Source organism: Epinephelus fuscoguttatus, linkage group LG3, assembly GCF_011397635.1.
Source record: "Epinephelus fuscoguttatus linkage group LG3, E.fuscoguttatus.final_Chr_v1".
NCBI classification, from domain to species: domain Eukaryota; kingdom Metazoa; phylum Chordata; class Actinopteri; order Perciformes; family Serranidae; genus Epinephelus; species Epinephelus fuscoguttatus.
The window spans coordinates 37,938,009-37,960,930 of NC_064754.1; the positions used below are offsets into that span (position 1 = coordinate 37,938,009).

Genomic DNA, 22,922 nt, shown 5'->3' on the forward strand with positions numbered 1-22,922 from the left:
CGTTCAACTTGTAGAGAAAAAAAAAAATCCACAGGTGCTCATCATGCACACGCACACAGAATTCCCTACGTGCGTACACACATAATCGACCCCAAACATGTGACACACGCACACACACACATAGTTCCTCCTGATCTACACGTGGTGTTTGTGGATTGAAAGAAGAGAGAGCTGTGTAGGTGTGTATCCTCGTGGTCTCACTGCTCTGTTTGTGTGGATGTGTTCTCTGTCATAACCATGGCAACGGGCACTATATTTGTCCTCCATAGAGCAGTCAGAGATAGCTACAGAGTACAGAGAGTCTGTCCTTATTACAAGACTGCACAGCACTAAAACAGAAAAAACAGCCCTAAATGGCTTCCCCTGTTTGTGCACAACAAGAGGCACAATTTTTGGTATATTTGCAGTCTTCATCCAAGGCTTTAAAATGCATATTGATGCACCTTTATTAATTGAACATCCATACAGAATTGCAGTTTGTAGGTCACGACTTTTTGGCAACATGCAGTGCATCGAAAATAACTGCTTTATTTTTTTGACATTCATTGATGCAAATCAGTCATTTTCACTAAATCAGTTTAACATGAATATTGTCAGACACAGTGATTGTTATTAGCCCAGAATATACTAAATTCTATTACAGTGGTCATACTGTCTTGTCAGTACAGTGGGATATTATTAATAATGAAAGATAGCCTCACATACTCATCAAAGCTCCGTCTCCATGACCGTCTGTCTTGTCCCCTCAGGGGGCTTGTCTCTTTGATGTCCTAAAGTTAAGTGGCATTACGACATGGCTGCTTCTGAGCCACATATCAGGGCAGAACACACTCACACACAAGTACAAGCATGAACGCAAGCAGATGCACATAATCACACATAGTTACAGGCGATCCTTGGTCATTTGCTACTGTATAGATGAGACCCACTCCTCTGTTTTACCATTTTCATCTTCTTCAGCCTGTTTTACTCTTGTTTTGACAAGCATTGCTGATTCTAACAATGACAATGTTAACATATTTGCAGATGTTTTCCGGGGTGTTATTCTGACACTTGTCCGTCACTTCAGGGGTGATAAGAGGTTCCAATGCAGTCTTTTGTAATTTGGCTGTAGCACTATCATGTTAACATTTAGGATCAGATTTTGTGGTTAAAGACACATTCTAATGATTCTGTCGAACACGATTGCACACACAGGTGCAAGTTAACAGCAGTTAATATAACAGATGCACAGGTGTACTTTGTGTTTGTGCGGTTGTGTGCGTTTGTTTAGAGCCTAACATGCACTGGATGGGGGCTGCAGGCACCAGGGTATGCGAGCTGTGCAGAGTGGGAGCGGAGTGGCATGATTTTGCCTGGAGTGTGAAGCGGCTTTTTTGAAAGTCAGAGCATCTGTGTTCTCTCTCGCTCCAAGATACCGCTCCGTCCCACGGGCCTCTGTTCAGATTCAATAAAGAAAGCAGATATTCATGTCTCTTTTCTCTCAATTTTGACTCAGACTGTTAGCCACAAACAGAAAACGGACGAGTTCTTCGACTGACGTATACCGACTTTGTTTCTGTGTGTGTGTGTGTGTGTGACAGCTCCAACTGATTTTTAAATTTACCAGAAACTCCACAGGTTTCTCTTATTTTTCCTCCAGACCCTCTCTCTTCTTGCTGCTGTCTTTTTGTATAATTGTAGGGAGGCATATTCTTGCTCATGTTAAAGCATTAAAGCAGTATACTTCCATACACTGGGAGACAGATTATAAAAACAATGGTCAGATCATTGCTGGCTAAAAAACTGGTGGACTCCTGGGGAACACCGCCCCCCTTGGTGCTCCATGATTGAAAAAAAAAAATTGCAGTTAAAGTAAACTTTGGGATGCCCCTAAGGTAAATAAAACATGATGCAGTGCCATATAGACTGCCTACATGCTAGAAAACTTTCTTTTCGTTGGTGCCCCACCACATCCAGCTGATACCCTTTTTATTTTTTTGTCCCTGCCCCTCAGGAGGCCCAAAACCGCCACTAGGCTGGGATATCCTGACCTTTATTTTTTGTGTGTGGGTAAAATCCAAAGCATGCTGGATCCTACACTTCCCATAATGCAACTCAAAAGCTTCTCTCATTTGACTTTCCTTTCCTGGTAAACAAGTCCACACCCCCAGTTTCTAGTGCAAGCTTTTTGTTATAAATCTGCAGTCCTTCTAGCCCAACCAGAGATAACCCAGATGACATCATCGGGGTTAATCTCTCAGACTTAACAAATTTCCATTAAGAGCTACAGATGATATTATACAACCCTTGTCACAGGCTGAGTAGTTCTCCTCGAGATGAGTAAAATCATTAGAGTGCCTCTACTAAGAGACTGTGCCAGTCGCTGCCCTGCCCACACTTGCCTTAAGTGGCAAGTGTGGGTTTATGCTGCTGCCCCTGCTTTTAAGTTTACCACATATACATATGAGAACACACTACTCTGTAGAGCTCTGAGGTACTAAAGGTACGAAAGCCTGTTCAGATGAGAGCTTTTGACCCCAAGTGACCCAAATGTAAGTTGATCTGTGATTACTTAAATACCTTAAAATCTATATCGTGCTGCTTTATTGTGTTCATTCATAACTTTTATGATAAATAATAACTTTTTAAAGACTGTACTTGGCCAGACACCAGTTCACATGAAATATATTATCTAGTGTCATTGATAGAAAAAGCTCTCTGTCTCAAACTCAGCTCAAACTGTAAAACCAGGCAGTGCTGATCAAATATGAGTCAAGATTCCGTTACTGTATTGCCTATTTCTCACCTAAAATGTCTTCAAAAACACATTTTAGTCCACTGCTGTAATACATGCATTTGTAAACAGGAAGTGGGCACCATACTGTTTCCTGTATTGTAAAAACAGAGGCTGAAAAAAACAAAACAAAACGGTAAAATGGTAAAACTAAGCTGATAAAGTATGAACCAAGATTCTGTGTCTGCATTACATGATGAATCTGATAAATCAAACAAAATAAGACATAATAAAATGTTACATGACAGACATTACATAGGTGAATACCCACGGGACACACTATTACAGTTACAATGGTGAGTTTACGTCACGTCCGGGTCAATAAATGCAGACTGAGAGAGTCCATATAACAATACTGGGTTGCCATATATTGATGAAGTGATCATGACACATAGCCATGTAGCACGTGAAAAAAAGTACCTTCTGTTGTGCCACATCTAAAATATATTTCAGATATTGCACTGTGGTATTTATGCAGCTTCTGATGAGTGAGATCAAGCTGGTGCAGAAAATGATAGTAAATAATTCTGAATCTTGAATTGATGGTCACTCGAACTTGACACAAATCTTCCCACAAGGTTTAATGGTCATGTTCATATCTTAGTCCCACCTTTATTTTTTATGTATGTTTGGCTTGGGGGCACTTCTGCAGTAAAAGTGAATAAACTGTTAGTTATGAATTTGTATGGATGCTTGTTATTATGAAGCAGCTATTTAACACTGAAAAAGTCTGGCAGGGACATTTGATCATCAGGAGTATTCAAAAAGAGGTACTTATGAAAAAGTTTTGTAGGTATCTTTAAAATGCTCGAATGACATGAGAGTTCCCTCTGTATCGCAGCTTTCTAAATTAGTAATGAGATTTTAAATATTTTGTTTTGTTTTAAATATTAAAGAATCATTGGAAAAAGCTTGTTTTTATGTAACAGGTGACAAGTGACAGAAACATATCTTAGCTCGCTGTTGAACTGTAATATGAGATCATTTGTTACCAGCCAGCCACCATAATGTTTCCTCTGTCATAATAGACAAGCTCGCATTACTGTCACCCACCAGTGGAAGCATTTCTGTGTCCGGCGCAGCACAGTGCATTCTGGTCGTTGTAGGTTTTCTACCTCCTGAGCAAAAACCAAGGCCCTTTTTCTCTGTTTTCTCTGGGCACCAATTTCAAAAGTTCTCTTCTGCATAGACAGTCCAGTTACATGAAAAGACCATATTTTCAGCATTGGAATACTTCTTTTAACATTTGTGTGTGAGTGTGTGTGTGGAGTGTCATTCTCCATCTAAATTACATTAGAGCTATTTATTCACTTGTCGCATGATGGAAGTCCAGTACTTAGTTAATTTGATGACACCTGAGCATGTTCCACTCTCTGCAGAGGACCGCGAGATATGGTCAAAAGCTGCATGAGTAGCAAAATAAGCGGACCTTGATCTTTAAATATTTACCACAAACATATTTTATGACTTCTTGTTTTGGCCAAGCAGCAACCTCTGGGGCTGAAAAAGGAAGCCAACACAGAAGTGCCAAAAACTGCACTTCTTTGAACGACTCCAGATGCCAGTCAATCCCCACAGACACCCATGTTAAACAGCCGAAATAAACATGTTTACAGACTGGTGCAAAAAAAGGTTGTGGTCTCTATAGCTATTTTCCCCATTCATGACAGTCGTACAAGGATGTTTTTTTTATAGCTCACCTGTTTACCCTTTATTAGGACTGAAGTTACACATAGTTAAGGGCAGGCTACTCTGAGTGACGGGCCGTCTGCCGATAGATTCCTCTGCTTCTCAGTCAGATCCACCCCTCACTCCTCCACAGCTACACCCTCTTATCCAAATATGGTCTCTTCTCCCGCTAAAGAACCAAGATGGTGACAACTGAAATGCTGAACTCGAGGCTTTCAAACAGGAGTTCACAAACGTGAAACTGTGGCATCACAGTGGCTGCATCCATCATTTTTTACAGTCTATGGTTTTGGCACAGTAAATCCCACATACATTTTGGGTGGAACAACTACAATGAATTTGTCAGCAGTGATAGGATATTGTTAACAATATGAAAATCCACCAAGGTGTAAGAAACATAAGGAGTTAAACGCTGTGACAGCTTTTGACACTCATAGGCCATTGACCAGTGAAAATTTGGGTTGTACCATAATTGGGTTTTGGCTTTGAACTTCAGCAGGTTCAAACAGAATCCACCATGTCTCTTGAGCCCGATTGAAAGTCCCGAAACTGACAATGTTGAAAAGCAGCAGTGATCTCTCACAGCTTTCATGTCAAACCGAACCTGTAAGATTTGAGCAATACACGTCAGAGTCGACCACATTTTTAGCATTGATGTGGTAACAAGGTTAGAATCAGAGCAGAATACTCTGTGTGTGTGTGTGAGGCAGAGAGAGAGAGACAAAGCAGGAGGAAGTGAGAGGGTGAGTGAAATAGAAGCACTTGTGTGGTACTTGGCAAATGTGCTGTAAGTTTCAGTGGATCAGTGAAGGTAAGTGTGTGGGTGGATGACGGCGCACATCTCCTCCACTGCCACTGAAAACGGATTCTGTGTGTGCAGGTGGGAGTTGATGTATGTGTGTGTGTGTGTGTGTGTCTGACTAGTGCTTGGATCTGAGAACTAGTCACAGAGGCTAGAGGCGATACCTATGACTCTCCACAACTGTAGCTAATTCCACTCACGCACGCACACACACACACACACACACACACACACACACACATTCAGTGCATAGCCTATATGCAATACACGCATTAGATGCAGCACAGGTGACATTTCAGCACTCATGCCAATTATCATGCCAAGCTAGCTGAGAGAGCAGAGAAAAGTGCTGTTTGAACTATTTGCTAATTATTAGTGTGTGTATGTTTGTATGTGAGGGTGTGTATTATATAATGGAGACTACTGTATGTGTGTGCTGTTGGCACACCACAAACCGACCCATCAGTCGATACAGTTAAGCCGTGACCAATCACAGGATCAAACGGTAATTGTAGGCTTAAGATGCATGTGGCACAATGTGAGCCTTCACAGCAAGGAGGACTCACACTGCGCCACACACACACACACACACACACACTTGTAAGCTCAAGCAAGAGGATATGAGGCAGTGAATGAATGAAGTTTTGAATGTAGAGGTTTATTTCTCCACCTTTTTTATGTGGGTCAGGAACATAATGCTAAATACTTTTGCCCCGGAGAGTCCCGCTCTAATGCTGCTAAATATAAGCCTCTCAAACGGTATGAGAAGGCAAAGCGAGGGCACTCTTTGAGAGGAGAGACAGAGTTAGTTTGGGGATGCAGCGCACAATGGGAAGAAGGGGGAGAATGAGAAACACAAGGAAACAGAGGTACCAGAGAGAAAACAAAACCACAAAAGAAGACAGCCAAAGGAGGAAGAGTTAAGGAGAGGAAAGCGGGAACAAGAGTCCATCTGATGCCATTCAGTGGCAACTCACTGCGCCAAGTTTGTGTTCTGCTGTCTGTTAAACCTTGGGAAGAGCCTTCATGCATAATGCAGCTCCATGTGACAGAAAGATGGGGATTGGGGCAAACCACGGAGGCAGACCATATCATCCTGTCATGCCAGAGTTTATTAAGTGGGAGCTCTTGATACACAGAAAAACTGCATTGTGCTGTTGTTGCAGACATATCTTAAAAAACAGATGCTGGATGTCGTCAAAGCCACATTGTGCGTGGACATGTATGTGCGCAGTCCAACGTCAGTGGGAGGAGCTGAATAGGGACAATAGTCAGAGGAAGACAGGCAGAAGAAAAGCAGATGCAGATTTGAATAAATGCAGGATGGTAAGGACAGTGATTCTCTTTTGTTTCAGAGATCAAAGGTCAGAGTGAGCTATGGGGAAAAAAGCAAGGCTCTTTTTTTTTTTTTTTTTGGGAAATTTTGTTCAGTTGTTGATCAGTGTAGTCCAATGTACTTCTTAAATTAAAGCTGTATATTTGTCCTTTTAAGGAAAAGTGTAACTAGCCTAATATACTGTATGTATATACAGATACTTAACACATTAAAACAGGATTGTTGTGGGACTCAAAATGCTAAACGATGGGTACTGAGATTGCTTTGCAGCTAGTGCATTCTGCCTCTCCTCACAGACTGTTTGCCTGCCTCTCAAACATGATTGTTCAATACTACTCAGACTATAAACAGACTCCAAATGGAAACCAGAACACTTCCATTGCCAAACTATTTTCCCATTACAGATTTTGCATTCATATGCAGATATTTGTTTATATAGATTAGATGATTAGTAACATTGACTGTAAAATAAGAATGTGATTCCTTAATTCTTAGATACTACTGCAACAGCACAACAGTATTTCTGAAATTCAGTTATGTCTTTTGGTTTTGTTGTACCACCCCCAGATTTTCAGTGGCCCCATCTGGTTACTGCTATAAAAAATTCTTGGCAGCGTATCGGTTTCCCCCACAGTCGCTGGCTAAAGACAGATGACCTGAAGTCATTTAGTGATATTGCTAGAGCTACTACAATGGAGTCAGCAAGTAGAAAGTAGTTTTGATATCTATGACATTAACAGCAAACCTCAGTTGTCTGTTGGTGTGAAAAGTGATGCTCTTTAGACCAAATTTCATTTGTCATGCTGGTAGAAATCCACTAAAGAAGAAGAGGCAGGTTCTCGTCTTACAGCCGCTTCAATAGACCAGAGGGCAAAACAGCCTCAAGATGTTATGTTTTTAGGGACTGGATCTCAATGTGTCGCTCCGTTAGTACAATCAGTGTTACTTTTGCCTGCTGTTGTTACCTGTGTAGCTCATTTTTCAGTACAACTCGTTCTTGGGGTTGCTCGAAGGCATTTTTGGGAGAAGACATGGTTACCAAAAAGTACATTCTTCACAAATCAACACATAAAATCACAAATTATTGGCTCATGCAGTTGAAGGAAAAATACCATGTTACATCAGATTTACTCAGCCAAATTCATTTGTGCATCCTCACAAAAAAGATGGTGCTGGGTGCTTGCAGTGGCTACCATCAGCTGTGGTTAGTTTAATTTGTGGCGAAAAGGAGACAGAGAAGGAAACTCTATTGATTCTCATTTGGCAGACCAGGGTTATACAGAATTGAATTGTGTGACACAGATGACATGATAGCTTCCTCCATCATAGACTCTCCGGTTCTCTCGGTTTCCTCAGAGATCAACACTGCTTCTGCAGGTCAAAGGTGTGAGATCGCATGTCAAGTTCCCTGACTCTGTCCCCGCTGCTGATTGTGGCCATTTCATTGCAGTGAATTTATTTCAGTCCAGATTTAGCTATTATTAAGGCATTGTCACTGAGCCCAAAGAGCAAGCACCGCCTCTTTAACCACAAGACTCCTCTTCCAGCTGTGGCAACATGCAAATTCACAAAATCCAATCTTCTTGATTGGATCTCAGAAATAAGATGGAAATGGCAACTCTTAGTGCAGCCAGCAACTCTTCTCTCTCTCTCTCTCTCTCTCTCTCTCTCTCTCTCTCTCTCTCTCTCTCTCTCTCTCTCTCTATTATAAACACTCTCGGGTGTTGGAAATTGTTTCCCTCCTCTACTCCCTGCTGAGGTGTTTGAGGTAGACACATATGATTGGTGGTGGGAAGCTGGAGGTGAGCCCTGCCACAGCACAGTTCCCCTTGTGTTAAGATGGCTCCCATCGTGCTCCCTGACTGCTCTATTGTAATGTTAATGCTTAACAAATTATGTTGTTCAGAAAATCCAGGCCTTTCCTGTTCTCATTTTCCCCTCTTTCTCTTCTATATTTACCTTCTATTGTTATTGTAATCAGAGTTGTCATCTTTGACGAGCAACCCAAAAGAAATCTGCTCACATGCACACCATCGACATAGACGTACAATCGCACAATCCCACACGTGCACTGTAAATTAAAGCTGAAGTAAGCGCCTTCATAGATCTTAAAACAGGAGCACTTCATTCCTGCAATCATCCTTTCCTTCTGACATTTTGAAGTTGATTGCAATTGTCGTTGGTCTTGTGTGTTATCGCGCAAGCTGGGGAGGTGTATACACACACACACACACACACACACACACACACACACACACACACACACACACAAGCTCAGACTTCTTACATATACATAGGGCCATTGCCCATATGCAAATTGGCCATTAGTTTGCATCCCGTTAAGCCTCGGGACAATCCTTCATGATGTAAACAGACTACGTGGGCGGCTGTGGCTCAGAGGTAGAGCGGGTCGTCCACCAATTGAAAGATCAGCGGTTCGATCCCAGGCTCCTCCAGGCTGCATGTCGAAGTATCCTTGAGCAAGATACTGAACCCCAAATTGCTCCCGATGACTGTTCCATCGGTGTGTGAGTGTGTTAAAACTGAGTAGCAGGTGGCACCTTGTATGGTAGCCTCGGCCACCAGTGTATGAATGTGTGTGTGAATGGGTGAACGTGACTCGTAGTGTAAAAAGCGCTTTGAGTGGTCACTAGATGACTAGAAAGGCGCTATACAAATGCAGGTCCATTCACAGCGAGCAGAGATGAGCTGTGATGGTGTCGCATAATATCTGTGAACAAGTTTTGCCGTTTTTGCCATCAAGAATTTAAGATAAAAGGTACTCACTCTGCTGAAATACTTGAAACAAGAGAGGCGAAGCCATTTTTGATCGACTTGTTGATCTTCGAAAATGCGTCAACAGTGCACCTGTCACTGTTCACAGTTAAAGGAGAAGGACCCAAATGCAGAGCACGAAGCAGGCAGGATGATTGAACGTAAAGCCAGCTTTAATGTCAGTGCTGGTATAAGAGAATAAAAACAGGCAGGCGACAAAAACTGAAGGAATGGGCGAAAACAACATCCAAGTACAAGGAAAAACTGCAAAAGCTAAACTAGGCACAAACTAGGGTGGCATGAAGGAGAAGGGACACCAGCAGCACACACAGACGATCTGACAACTGACAGAGAGGAAGCATGCAGAATAAATACACAAGGGACTAATCAAATAATGAAACACAGGTATAAAAGAATACAAGTGGGAAAAAGAAAAAGACAGGAAGTAAAAAAGACATGACTCATGAGGAGTGACCCTCAAAATAAAACAGGAAAGAAACTACTGCAAAAACTCAAGGACAATGACAGCTCCTCTTTATAGAGAGCTGAAGTCCCTCAATCAAACAAGAAAAAAATAATTTTTTGATCCTGTTTGAATTGTGCTATGATTCAAACATATGATGTTTGTGAATTTAAAAGATCATTTTGCAAGTCTAGAAAGTCACAGTTTGTCACAGTATCCAACCATTCAGGTTTGTGTCGTAACTCCTCAGTAAAGCCATCTCTTGCCTCGCATAATTTACGTCACCAACACCAGCTAGCTAGCTAGGTAATGTAGCCATGTTCCACACACAAATTAACATTATCTTACCTGGTGTGTTTCACCACAGCGACTCCTGGTCTTTTTTATCAGCCAGGAAGTGAAAGAATGAGCAAAACTCGGTGCTCGTGTGAGTGAATCCCGCAAACACACAGGCATGGTAGCTTCAATGAGAGAAACAGCTTCGACGGCACTTACGTGACTTTCTAATAACATAGTTTCGCAGTTTTATACTTAAAGAGCTCATTATTGACTACAACTTTCTTGACTTGCATAATTATCTTTTAAATTGACAAATGTGTGTAATTCATGGCTCAACATGAATGGGATCAAAAAATTGCTTTTTCCTTGCCACTGATTACTGTACATATTTTTTCTGAAATAGATAACAATGGTGGTCCACCAGAAGGGGGGACTTCACCACTCTATAGTGTAGAAAAAAAGTTACTTTTAGATTTCTTTATTACTGTCCCTCCTGTTCACTAATTAAGTTCCTGCTGACAGCTGCTCTGTGCTGAGACACACTATTTCATATAGATTAACAGAATCCTGTGTGTAATTGTTTGAGCTACTCATCCAGGAAGAAAGTCTTTGAGGTGTTGAGAGATAAGGGCAGATCAAATCAGACAGTGTTGTTAATTGGCCTGTCCTGGGTTTCCTGAGTCCTATTCAGCTCTGTTGCCACTCAGACCTCTTGAGTAGCCCAGCCCACAACCCTTTGTTTTAGTCAAGCCTTTGATGTAGTAGTAAAGAGAATAGGAAACGTCGTCATGGCGCATTGCAGTCTGGGTAGTAGCGTCGTCATGAAGTGACAAAGCAGTGTTCTGAATAAGTTATTAGTAACTTTCAGAGACATGCAGTAATCCAACTTTGACCTTCTCTCTCCCTCTCTCCCACTCTCTGACCCCTTTTATACTGCCTGTTCAAGACAGGGACATCACACCGTTATGCTGCCTCGCCATGCTGTATGTAAGGCACGATTACAGAATGGGGGGACAGAGTGGTCTCACCTTTCATCCTCCATGGGAAGTAGTAACAGCACCGAAACAGTGTCTGCATAAACAGGAAAGTCTGCAGGACGGTATCATGGTAGCAATTATCGGTTAACTCAAAGAAGAGAAGTGGCCATAAAGGTCAACGCTGATGTTACATGTCACTCCTGTCATGCCTTTTTTGATTCTGTAAAAGCCTTAATGCAGTGTATAATTACACACTGGAGCTGAATTTTTACACAATTTGGTTTTGTGTAAAAATGTAAAAGAGGCATATAGAAGGGACTTTGTAGCGGCGTGATCTCTGTGTAAAAGGGGCTTCTGTCTCTGTCACACAGCAAGCAGCTTTATCATCAGTGCTGCTGCGCCGAGGTTCTCCATTACACAGCTTTTGAGCAGGAAAATGTGTTGAAGTCTGACATATTTAAATGTCTCTTATCGTAATGTCAAGTAAAATTATTTCCCTCTGCAAATATAGGAACAAACCATGTACCTGAAAGATTTCTTTTCCTCAACAGTAGTCATCTTCTCAAGCATGGCCCATATTAGGTAAACAGTTGCGACTGGCTAAATTTGGCCTCCTTTAGGATTTTCATTTGAAGTTAATAAGATTTTGTGAGGAGGCTCCAAACAAGACAAAATGGAGCAGAGGGAGAGTGGCTGTTATGCTATATACACTTTAAGAGCTGATAAGGGGAATGGGGTGTGTACTGTAGGCAGGTGGAGATCAGGTGACTGGGAAGCAGCAGGAAGATCTGAGGACAACAGCTGGAGGGAGAGGGGATGGCAGGGTCTGAAACTGCTGGAGAGGTCAGAGTCAGTAAATAAACAGAAATAACAAAACTATGTTAGGGTGTAAGCTGCTCTTGTTGACTGTGACAAAAGTTTCTCAAATGAGAACTTTGAAAAAGTGACTCATGATTGCTGGCACCAGTGTATTAATATTATAAGCTAATTTAATACCCATCCTAACTAAAATGCCATATTTGGTATAATCTGTTTTGCCATTGACCATCACCATCTGTCCGTCTGTCCATCCATGCACTGCATATCTCTTCCTCTCTGTGTGTGCAAGAGAGAGAGAAAAGTCGGAGACAGAAAGAGAGGCAGACAGACAGATCAGTGCGTCAGCAGTCGTGCTTATGAGACGAAGCAGTGAAAAAAGGGCAGGGATAATAAGGGATAATCACGGCTTTATCCTGTCACTGCCAATCACACTGGATAGAGGATTGAGAGATGAAGACAGCAGGCCATGTAGCCCCATGTCGATACGCCTGACCAGCCATCCGCTCCCTCTGTGATAGCCTGTAAGAAATGCTCTAGCCCATAGATGAGAACCCTAATCCAGCAATACACTCACACTCTCACTCTGGTAGATTAGCTGCAAGGTCTCTTCCCACACTGATCCAGGATCCCTCTGTTTCTTCGTAAGGGGAGGCAGATGGAAAGAAACATAACTTTATAGGAAGAAAATGAGAATATGAGGAGGCAGCGAGAGAGACAGAGTAAGCGGGATAAGGACAGAGAGAGGGAGGGAGTCGAGTAAAAAGAGGAAAATGCAAAGAGACAAGAAAAGAAAGGGGGAAAGCAGGGAGAAAAGAGAAGTAACAGGGTCATACCTCGAACCTTACTGAATACAAAGAGAGAGCAAGAAGCAGGCAAGAAAGCACAATTTATATTTGAATCAGGCTTGAGCAAAAAGAGAGTGAAATAAACAGTGAAAAAAAGGGAAATGTTTCTGGTAGCCTAGTTTCTCCTCCACAAAGACCTGGAAAAGCTGCCGGGCCATGAACTAAACACAGAATAAAAGCAGGGTGAGACAGAGAAAAGGATATGGATGGAGAGAGTGTGGGTGATGATGAAGCTGAAGCAGCTAAATTGTCATGGTTACCATCGCCAGTGTGTGAGAGGGCTGCCTGCGTACGTGTGTGTGTGTGTGTGTGTGTGTGTGTGTGTGTGTGTGTGTGTGTTTAAAGTAGAGCACTGGGCTTGCAATGTCAACAAATATCATGTGATATTTGCAGAAGCTTGATGTAGACATGGTGTAATCCTAATGAAGGTTTTTGCATTTTCTTTTCACAATATCTACCAAAGAGCTGCTTTCAGTCAGCATTACATCATTTTTAGAAGGTGCGTAAGTGTAAATGACACACACGGAGACACAGAGATTAGGAATTTAACACTGCACTGAATATGATTCACCTTGTAGCAGTTTATGGTGTAAATGTGTCGCTAAATTTAGTGTTTTCTCACAATATCCCCAAGCTGTTAATGATAATAAATTCCAAACACATCTGTACAAACTGCGACAGATACACCAGTGTAAATTTCCGCATTCCCCCTTAAAGGGACAGTTCACCTCAAAATCAAAAAGGCATATTTTTCATCCTTTGCCCAGAGACACACCACAAAGACTACAGCCAATAGCTGCACCTGAGTGAGAGGAAATAACTCTCCATACCAGCAGGCTGCGGTAGTCTGTATTTGTCAAACAAAAAGGGAAACCAGAAGTGCCACAGGACGGATTCAAGATGCTAGTTCGCCAGTTAGCACGTTAACAACACAACCCAATGTTGAAAGAAATTATGTTTAATGTGTGCTAGTAAACAAAAACACAAACAGTTCCAAACTGTTTCTACTAAAGAGCTCAGTGGCTAAAAAATAATCGTACCTAAGGAAACAAATTTGTTACAGTCTGATGCCCTCCTGACTTCAGTTGATTGTTTGCTTCCCTCATAGTCTCAGATTTCATTCAGTGACACACTCCATTGTCTTTGACACCAATCTGATATGTATAATCGGACAAGAAAAGGCTGTCAGGGGCTGACGAGCACCAATGGTGCAGGACACACAGCAAAAACTAGGTCCTAGGGCCCTGACCTATAGAGCAATTTATCAGTCTGTATTGTTCTGGTGTGAGTTATATATCACTGCGCAGAAGGAAGTGTGCATGTACTACTAACTCAACTAGCACCACTGAGCTAGCTAACGTTTACATCTTGTACTTTCACTTCCACAAGCCTCTTCTGAGTAGATACACGCTTCCTTCTGTGCAGTGATACGGTCAGCGGGTTTGGTGCAGTAGAAAGGAAATAGTTCCTACATGAAACTGCTCATGATCTGTGTGACTGCAATTTGAATAACCTGTTTGTAATTTCTGTGCTTTGAGCACCATAAGCTGAGTGCTATCTAGTTCCATCTCTATGGCCAGTGACACTCACATTAATAAATAGAACTACAGGTAAGAGGAAAAATATGTATTTTTTTATTTGGGGGTTAATTAACTGTCCCTTTAAGCTTAAGTTGCTTTTTATATGTTGTGACGTCAAACCTTTATTGATGCTGCATAACTTGTTCCTGTTCTGACTGCTGTTGGTATTACTCACAGTACACGGTGTATTTTATCCTTATGTTTGGGTCTGTTTCCCACATATACATCCCTTTATGTGTGGCAGACTAGAGTGTTTGATTTGATGTCTCTTTTTTTTCTTTCTTTCTTTCTTTTTTGACGCCTCTTATGTATTCCTTTGTGGAGGAGCTGTAAATTGAAATAGATGGTTGAATGAACATCCAGGATACATCTATAGTTAGAAAAAAATCCACCCTCATACAGTTCCTGTCCATACAGTCGGAGTTTATTGTCTCACTACGCATTTTTGGAAAATTTGGTTTTCAACTGTACTCCTCCTGAAGTGCCCTTATATTTTACGATCACCTTTTCATCCTTTTCCTTTTTCACATTTTTCTCCTTTTGATCCTCGTTGTCATCTTTTGTCAAGCAAGACTGCACACTTCATCATCTACGCACACGCACACGCACACACTCACGCACGCACTCAAACAGCAAGGAGAATACACACTCGACTGTCACCGTGTCACAATAGGTAGAAAATCAAAGAAAGCCAATTAAGTCTCACTCAGCCCGCAGAGTTTCTCCCATCACTCTCCCACAAACACGTTCATGTGCTCTTCTTCTTCTGTGCCACCCCTCATCCTTTCAACTTATCTATACAGTTGTCAGATTTGTAAAAACTCCTGAGTTGCTACCGTCTTGACGAAATAAGTCTCACTAACTGCTTCTACAGTACACACACACGTCTGTGCACAAACACGTGCACCTACTTTCTCAACAAAGGAGGCCATGTGATCTGTGCTCTCGGAGGCAGTTTGTGTCAGTCACTCTTCATCTGCCCTTTTTTCTTATTCTCTGTTTTTGTCATTTTCATCATTTCTGCCATTTTCTCTCCCACCCTATTTTCTATTCTCCATCATATCTCTGTCTCCTCATCCCTTCCTCTGTCTCCTCAGGTGTTTACACACAAACGTCTGTCTGTATCTTAATCACACCATCTCCTCTGACTAGCTGAGATCTCTCTTCATCCCTCTGACTATCTGAGGGTAAAATGAATGTGGCCTAAAAACAGAGATCGCCTCCAGAACACAGTCAACATCTGCTCAAAACTAATTGGCTGCCAAGTGATTTTCACCTTGGTTTCAGTTGATTTCCGGTAGAGTATAAAACTTTACCTTCCACTCAGACTTTACAGCTTGAAATATAAGATTGAACCCATTGGCATGCCTCTCATACCTGCCTTGGATGTCAGGAAAACGTATTTATGTGGCTACTTCGCTATTATCACAGCCCCTTGTCTTCTCAGTCTCTGATACTGGATGCATTGTTATTTCACTAACCAAACAGGAGCATCTGCTTTAAATGATTTAACACAGAGTGACATGTCCTCATGTCGGCCAGGAACATTTGACTTTTCAGTGATTTTAGTTCATAATCTGGTGACTAATGCTTACTGTGTTTATCAGGGGATTCAAACAGAACTGGGATCATGACCCATTTTGGGTTTGTAACTATATTCTAAACAGCTCCGGTTTGGAATGAGAGACAGCTGCACTATTGTTAGCTGTTTGTTGATTTAATTCCAGTTTCCGGCAATACAACTGACACTTAATTAAATGAGTTTAGATGAGTGGTGAGAAGCACTGGAGGGATGGCAATCAGCTCCCAAACTGCCAGAAGTCTGGAGAGAAAACTTGTACAGCATTACATTTATTTAGTTGGTAACAAGTAGCTGCCATGGCATTTTTTGTAACATGTCCTCATACCTAAACAACAGAATAAGTCGTTTGGCAATGACTCCCAGTATGGCAAATGTGACCACTGGAGAGTACCAGGACAGACACATGTACTCTGGTTTTGAAACAGTCGCAGTTTTACTTGGTAACATTTAGACAATGAAACTACTTGGTTAGGTTAAGATAAAGTTTTGGATTAAGGTAAAATACATACATATAATTTTTGTATGTAACTCAAGATAAGCATGTTACATATGTAATGTAAGTTAGTATATTACATTAGTTAACTAATGTACTTAAGGTAAAATAAGGCAATGCTGACTTTTGCTTTTACACAGGACATGACGAGCAATTTCCTTGGTAAAGTCCTGTGTTTGTTTGACCAGTCCATCCACCCCAATCTTGTCCATATACAGGCTTTGTCACTCTTTTTACTATGTCACTGGACTTCCTGTTTTGCTTCCATCATCATTAATACAACCACTAGAGGTTTCTGCCTAATAATAAATGGAAGTATGGGTTGTAATAAGCCACTTCCACAGACAGGCTACTGTATATAGACTGCCATGCCTGAAATCATTGTTTTTGGGTTGTCCATCTATCCCGTTCTCCTGAACACAATATCTCAAGAACACCTTGAGGGAATTTCTTCAAATTTAGCACAAACATCCACTTGGGTCTCATTCTTATAAATGTGATATCTCAAGGAGGCCCTTAAGAGATTTCATCTCTTGGCACAAATGTCCACTTAGATTCCACAATGAACTGATTAGATTTCGGTCATCAAATGTCAAGGTCATTGTGAGTTTTTGTCTCATTCTTGTAAACGTGATATCTCAAGAACATCTTGAGGGAATTTCCTCAAATTTGGCACACATGTTCACTTGGACGCAAGAATAACCTGACTAGAATCTGGTAATCAAAGGTCTCTGTGACCTCATATTACAGATTTTTGGCTGTAACTAAAGAATTCATACAGTATGCTAATTATGACAAAATTTCACACAAATGTAGGATTAAATGATGAAGTGATGAAATTTTATATCCAAAAGGTCAAAGGTCAGCTTCACTGTGACATCATAATGTTCTGCAAAAACACTTTTGTGGCCATTATTCAACACCATAACTCAGGAACAGAAGGGGAGACATTTGGTCAGATACTGAAATGATAACTCTAATCTTGGGTGCCCATCTTAAAACTGTGCTGGTTGTATAGATCGTCTGTGCTGCCAGGCTGAAGATGTGTGCAAAGCATCCATGTTTTAGAATATGTAGCTTCTTTGCAGCAACATCCATATTTGAAGCATTGTCTACTGTGTGGAAGAGTCTAGACATGGGGAGGAGGTCTGTTTTTTTGTTTACATATTTTGTTGTTACAAAAGTTGGACAATGCACTGTTTAAAAGTAACATCCACAGACTGAATGAGGTGGTCTGATAACATACAAAGGAGTGGCAGCAAACACCTCAGTATGGGCAGGCGAGTATATTTCAGCTGTGCAGGCTGCATGCTGGCACACTGACAGTCCCCATCTGCACTACTCTCAACCTCAAAAATACTCTCAAATTACCATCCTCTCCTCCTTTAGAGGCCACCTATTACATTCGAACCAGAGAAAATCTGTTGTCTTTTGCGTTTCAGGGCCACTGAATGTCAGCCCAACTCATCTCCTCCACAAAATTGTGGCTTTTTTTCCAATCTCTCGCTGCTTTTTGTCTGATCCTCTTGTCTCTTAATAATGTTTTTCTTTTCTTACACATACACACAGACTCATAGCTTGTTTCTTTATCTTTTAGTACATATGACACTTTGTTAGTATGACAGACCTTTTTTCTGTTTTGTGCCATGTGTTGCGTTGAATTTGACTTCCTTTTGTTTGCTCACATCTTTGCACCAGTGTCATTGTGTTTGTGGATTTTTTCGGTTTAGAAAACAGTGATAAAAAGATAATGACATTGATGGAATGCAGGTGCTGTATTGTAAATGTCAAATGGCATTTCTCGTACTTGCTGTGACATGTTTCTGCGGTTTGAGAGAAGTTCTGATAAAATAAAGCTGTGGTCTTAATGGAAGCAAACAGACAGAGAGCCAGACTGCTGATTGAGGCAAGATGGATTCTTAATGTCATGTTTGATTTTAAACATAGTTTTCACTGTGATTATTGACAGCAGTAGTTTCTCAGTGTCATAGATTGTCATTAAAAAATTTAAAGTGTGTTTTATATATAGTTGCAATATGTTATCTTCTTTTTTTTACTGTTACTACTGAGACTATTGGCTTTTTTTTATCACAATACACAATACATTCCATTTACAGCACACTGTATGTCAGCATAAACACCATAGATACAATATAAGCCAACACAGTGGTGCCAGTGTTTTATTTGATGCCTTAAAATGTACATAATAAAATCTGGCATTAATGCATACCCAAAAAGTGAGGTGCATATTGCAAAAGGTCACAAGATCACAGCATAACACCTGCATTATGCATTTCTTTAGCCACCACAGAAAGCTGTTACAGTGAAGGTGGTAGTTCACCCAAAATTCAGAAATACATATTTTTCCTCTTACCTGTAGTGCTGTTTATCAGTCTAGATTGTTTTGGTGTGAGTTGCCAAATGTTGGAGATATCAGCCGTAGAGATGTAAATACATTTGAAAAACTTATCAGCACTGTCTCTTTCCAGAAGTCATGACCTGGTTACTCAAGATAATCCACAGAGCTTGTTGTGAGCAATTGCATGCAGGAACTATTTTTTTCCTGGTTAACTACACCTGCCAAATGTATCATTGTGCAGAGGGAAGCGTACATCTACTGCTAACTCACCTTTGCTGCTACATGAAGCTGTTCTCCATCTTGTTTTCAAGATGTTTTCAAGCAGTGTGCACGAGCCATTGGGGGTTAATTACAACAGTTATGAGTGCTATATAGATAAGATAGAAGCTGCTACCAAGGCTGTTCTAAATCGACACGTCTTCTCAAGGTCACATGACATTGTAGTTTGTTTTAATTAGCTGTGCTTCACTCTTGTGTTTCTAGGTTCTTTCCTGGGTCCCCTCCTGTTTATTATCTACCTCCTCTCAGCTATATCTCTCATAAATATAACATCCACTTCCGTTGTCCTACAGATGACAACCAGCTCTATCTGTCCACCAAACCTACCTCCGCCCTCCCGCCTTCCTCCCTGTCTGATTGCCTTTAGGAAATCAAATTCTGGTTCTCCTGCAATTTCCTCAAATTAAATAGTGATTAAACTGAATTACTTCTCATTGGCACCAAATCCACCTGAGCAAAAATTGACAGTTTCACACACACAGTTTCATATTGATTACTCCTTTGTCTCCCCCTCCCAGCAGGTTAAGAGTCTGGGCATTATCCTTGACAGCACTCTGTCATTCCAAGCTTTTATCAGTAATGTCACTCGGTCTGCTTACTTCTATCTATGCAACATTAACCGCCTTCACCCATCCCTCGAACCGCACAGTACCGCTGTTCTTGTTCACACCCTAGTTACATCCCGTATTGATTACTATAACTGGCTTATTTTTGGTCTCCCTCTCAAGTCCATCCACAAACTTCTACTGGTCCAGAACTCTGCCGCTTGCATCATCACCAGAACCCCCTCCGTCAATTACATTACTCCTGTCCTTCAGCAGCTTCACTGGCTCCCTGTTAATACCACATTGACTTTAAGATCTTACTCCTCACCTTTACCTTTAAAGCCATCCACAACCTAGCTCCCCTGTAGCTCCACCTGCACTCTCAGGTCTTCCTCTTCCATCCACCTCACTGTCCCGCCAGCCAGCCTGACTACCGTGGAGTATTCAGCAGCTCTGCCCACCGCCCGTGGGACTCTCTCCCACCAGACATTCGTAACATCAAACTCTCTCTTCACTTTCAAATCCAGCCTCAAAACTCATCTCTTTCAAATAGCCTATTCAATCTGACTCCCATCAGTCTAGCCACACACATCCACTATTTACACGGAATTTTATTCACTTTAAACTTGTTTAACTGAATATTTATTTGTTGTAATGTTATTATTATTTGTATTCTTTATTTTTTTGTTACTTTCTTCCTTATCTGGTTGACTCTATTAATCTGTTATTATTTTCCCTGTGTTTGCCTGTAAGGTGACCTTGAGTGTCTTGAAAGGCGCCTATATCAGTGTGGACTTACATGACATTAGATTCAGGCGGATACATGGGTCTCGGGTCTCTACTGACTGGTTAGGGAAAATTGAATCCTCCTCCCCCACAGAAATCGGTCAGAGTGGAAACAATTTCCGACTGAAGATGAAAACAGAGTGTAAAGAGTTCTGTCTAATACCAGACAAAACTCAACTAGCACCACTGAGCTAGATAACATTACAGCTCAGCCAAGGAGGAAGCCATTTATGTTCATGTCTCTCACAGTCAGGAGCACAAGTCTTTCGTCCATGAGTAGCTTGTTCTTCTGTCCAACACTTGGTAACTGACACCAAAAAAATCTAGACTGATAAATATCACTACAGTTTAAAAGATTTTGTGGTGAACTGTTCCTTTAAAAAGTTGCCTATTTATACATCCAACAGACATGGAGCAACATTAGCATTTGGACTCATTTAGCTTACCTGACCAATGTAACTCCAATAATCCCTCTCCTTTTAGCTCTGTTTTGGTCTCTGCCAACTCTGAGGGGATATACTGTCTCTTTAAATGCTTCACTGTGTTCACCAGCTACTCATCAACTAAGGAGCACTTCCCAGTGACACATAAGTGAAATTCCTTTTTAAAAAGTGAACCAATATGGATCACAACCCAGGGATGGTATTTATTATTTGCTACACTTCCCTGTGATGACTCAGAAGACATGTAGAAGTGTGCATGACCAACATGAATGTACATTAGTTTAGTAGAAAACTATCAGTGCAGGGTGCCAAACATGAAAACTTGTGAGCTTCCAGTCCTGACTGTGACTTAGATATCTAATTAAGCACAGAGCTGCCATGAAAACATCTGCTATCATCTGCAGGCTTTGTACTTGAAAATTGTAGCTTTTGTGTATTCTTTGCATGAATATTGATTACTGCACAGAGACCTCTGAATTACAAGCTGCTGGAGAGAACCAGGGTTACATCAAAGCCTAGTGCTATCAATACATTTTATATTTCTTTCTATTACGGACCTTTTATTGTGATTAAAGTGGAGCAGCAGGAAGTAACCTTTCAGTGAGAGCAGTATGAAAAAGGATTAGTATTGACACTAGATATTTTTGAATACATGACTGCGGGAGAAACGTAGCATATAACAACTCAGTGGGAGCCCATCACTATCGAATGTCGATGTGAACACATTAGCTTGGGAGTTGTTGAAAAAAGTAATAGAGCGAATAGTAAAGGAGTGGACATGGCAACCGCTTCTCTAATGGGGGCTTAGACTGCATCCTCCATCACAGTGGGAGAACCTGCCAGAGAAGGAGTAACAAGGCGATTCAGTGTCCGATGTTATTATCAGTAGCTTCATACGGTGCAACACGAATTCTAAAGCGAAATGAATAATTCATTTAAATGCAAACCCTCAAATGCATGTTTCAACAAGTCAGCGCCAATACCAGGAGCTTCTATATTATTAACAAACGTGCAGATATGCACATTACAAACGTCTCTCCCTCTGTGTTCCTACATGCCCTTCAGTCTCTATGAATTTCACTACTTTGGTTTGATGTTGCCTTCAAGGAATCATCAAGGAACTCGGGCTCCACGCTGTTGAATCTAAACATGGGGTGAAAAGCATGAAAGTCGGCTTGTTCTTGAAATATTTTATTGTCACTGTGCAACCTGACAATCTAGTCAAAAGCAAAGTCTGGAGATTGGGCAACTTCATCCTCAACCCACACTTTTTAGTTAAAACTGTAGTTGGTAACTTTTATATGCTGAAACTTTCACTGCATCCACAATGTAGTACATGAGACAGTCTGTGAAAAATCATGTGCCTTTTCCTCCTCGTGGTGCTTCTGATGTCGTTTGCTAAAATCTACCATGGCTGAACAAAAACAACCAATCAGAGCCAAGGAGTCTCTAACACAGCTGTCAGTCGTGTCAATCACTGCTCATAAACTGCCGACAGTCTGTCAAACAAGGCAGCGCTAATCAAATAGAATTCAAGATTCTGCTACTGCATTGCCTGTTTCTCACCTCAGATGTTTTTAGAAACGTATTTTAATGTACTGTTTAGCTGTAAAAGTTTGCTCAGGCCTGTGGGCGGTGGTTTTCAACATGATGGCCAGTTCACAAACTTTCTCATTTTATAGCTAAACACTGCACTAAAATATGTTACATTTGCAGTGAGAAATAAGCAATATAGTAACAGGATATGATTCATATTTGATCAGAACTGCCTAGTTTAACAGTTTGACTGCAGTTCATGAGCCAAACCATAATGTTTGTTCTAAAGCTAACCTTGAGCTTTTATTGCCTAAAACTAAGGAAGTAAACCTAATTATGTTTTTTTTAACCAATGTTCTAAGTTTATTTTGAAAAGAGACTGCATGCATTTAATAAGCAGAAACCGTACATTTCCTATGAGAATGGAAGTGTATTTTGAAAAGACACAATGCATGTAACAAGCATAACTTGACACATCGTTCCCGAACGTCCGGAGGTGATGTTGGAGGGTACCTGTCATAGTTGGATGTTTGGGGCCACTGGTTTTTGAGGAGTTTG

At 41.1% G+C, this 22,922-nt stretch overlaps 1 protein-coding gene across 4 annotated transcripts in view; it reads left to right on the forward strand.

The window, feature by feature from the left end:
• plppr2b (phospholipid phosphatase related 2b) overlaps positions 1-22,922 on the forward strand; it is a 77,169-nt gene that overhangs the window by 39,723 nt on the left and 14,524 nt on the right. The gene's annotated exons all lie outside the window — the stretch shown is intronic.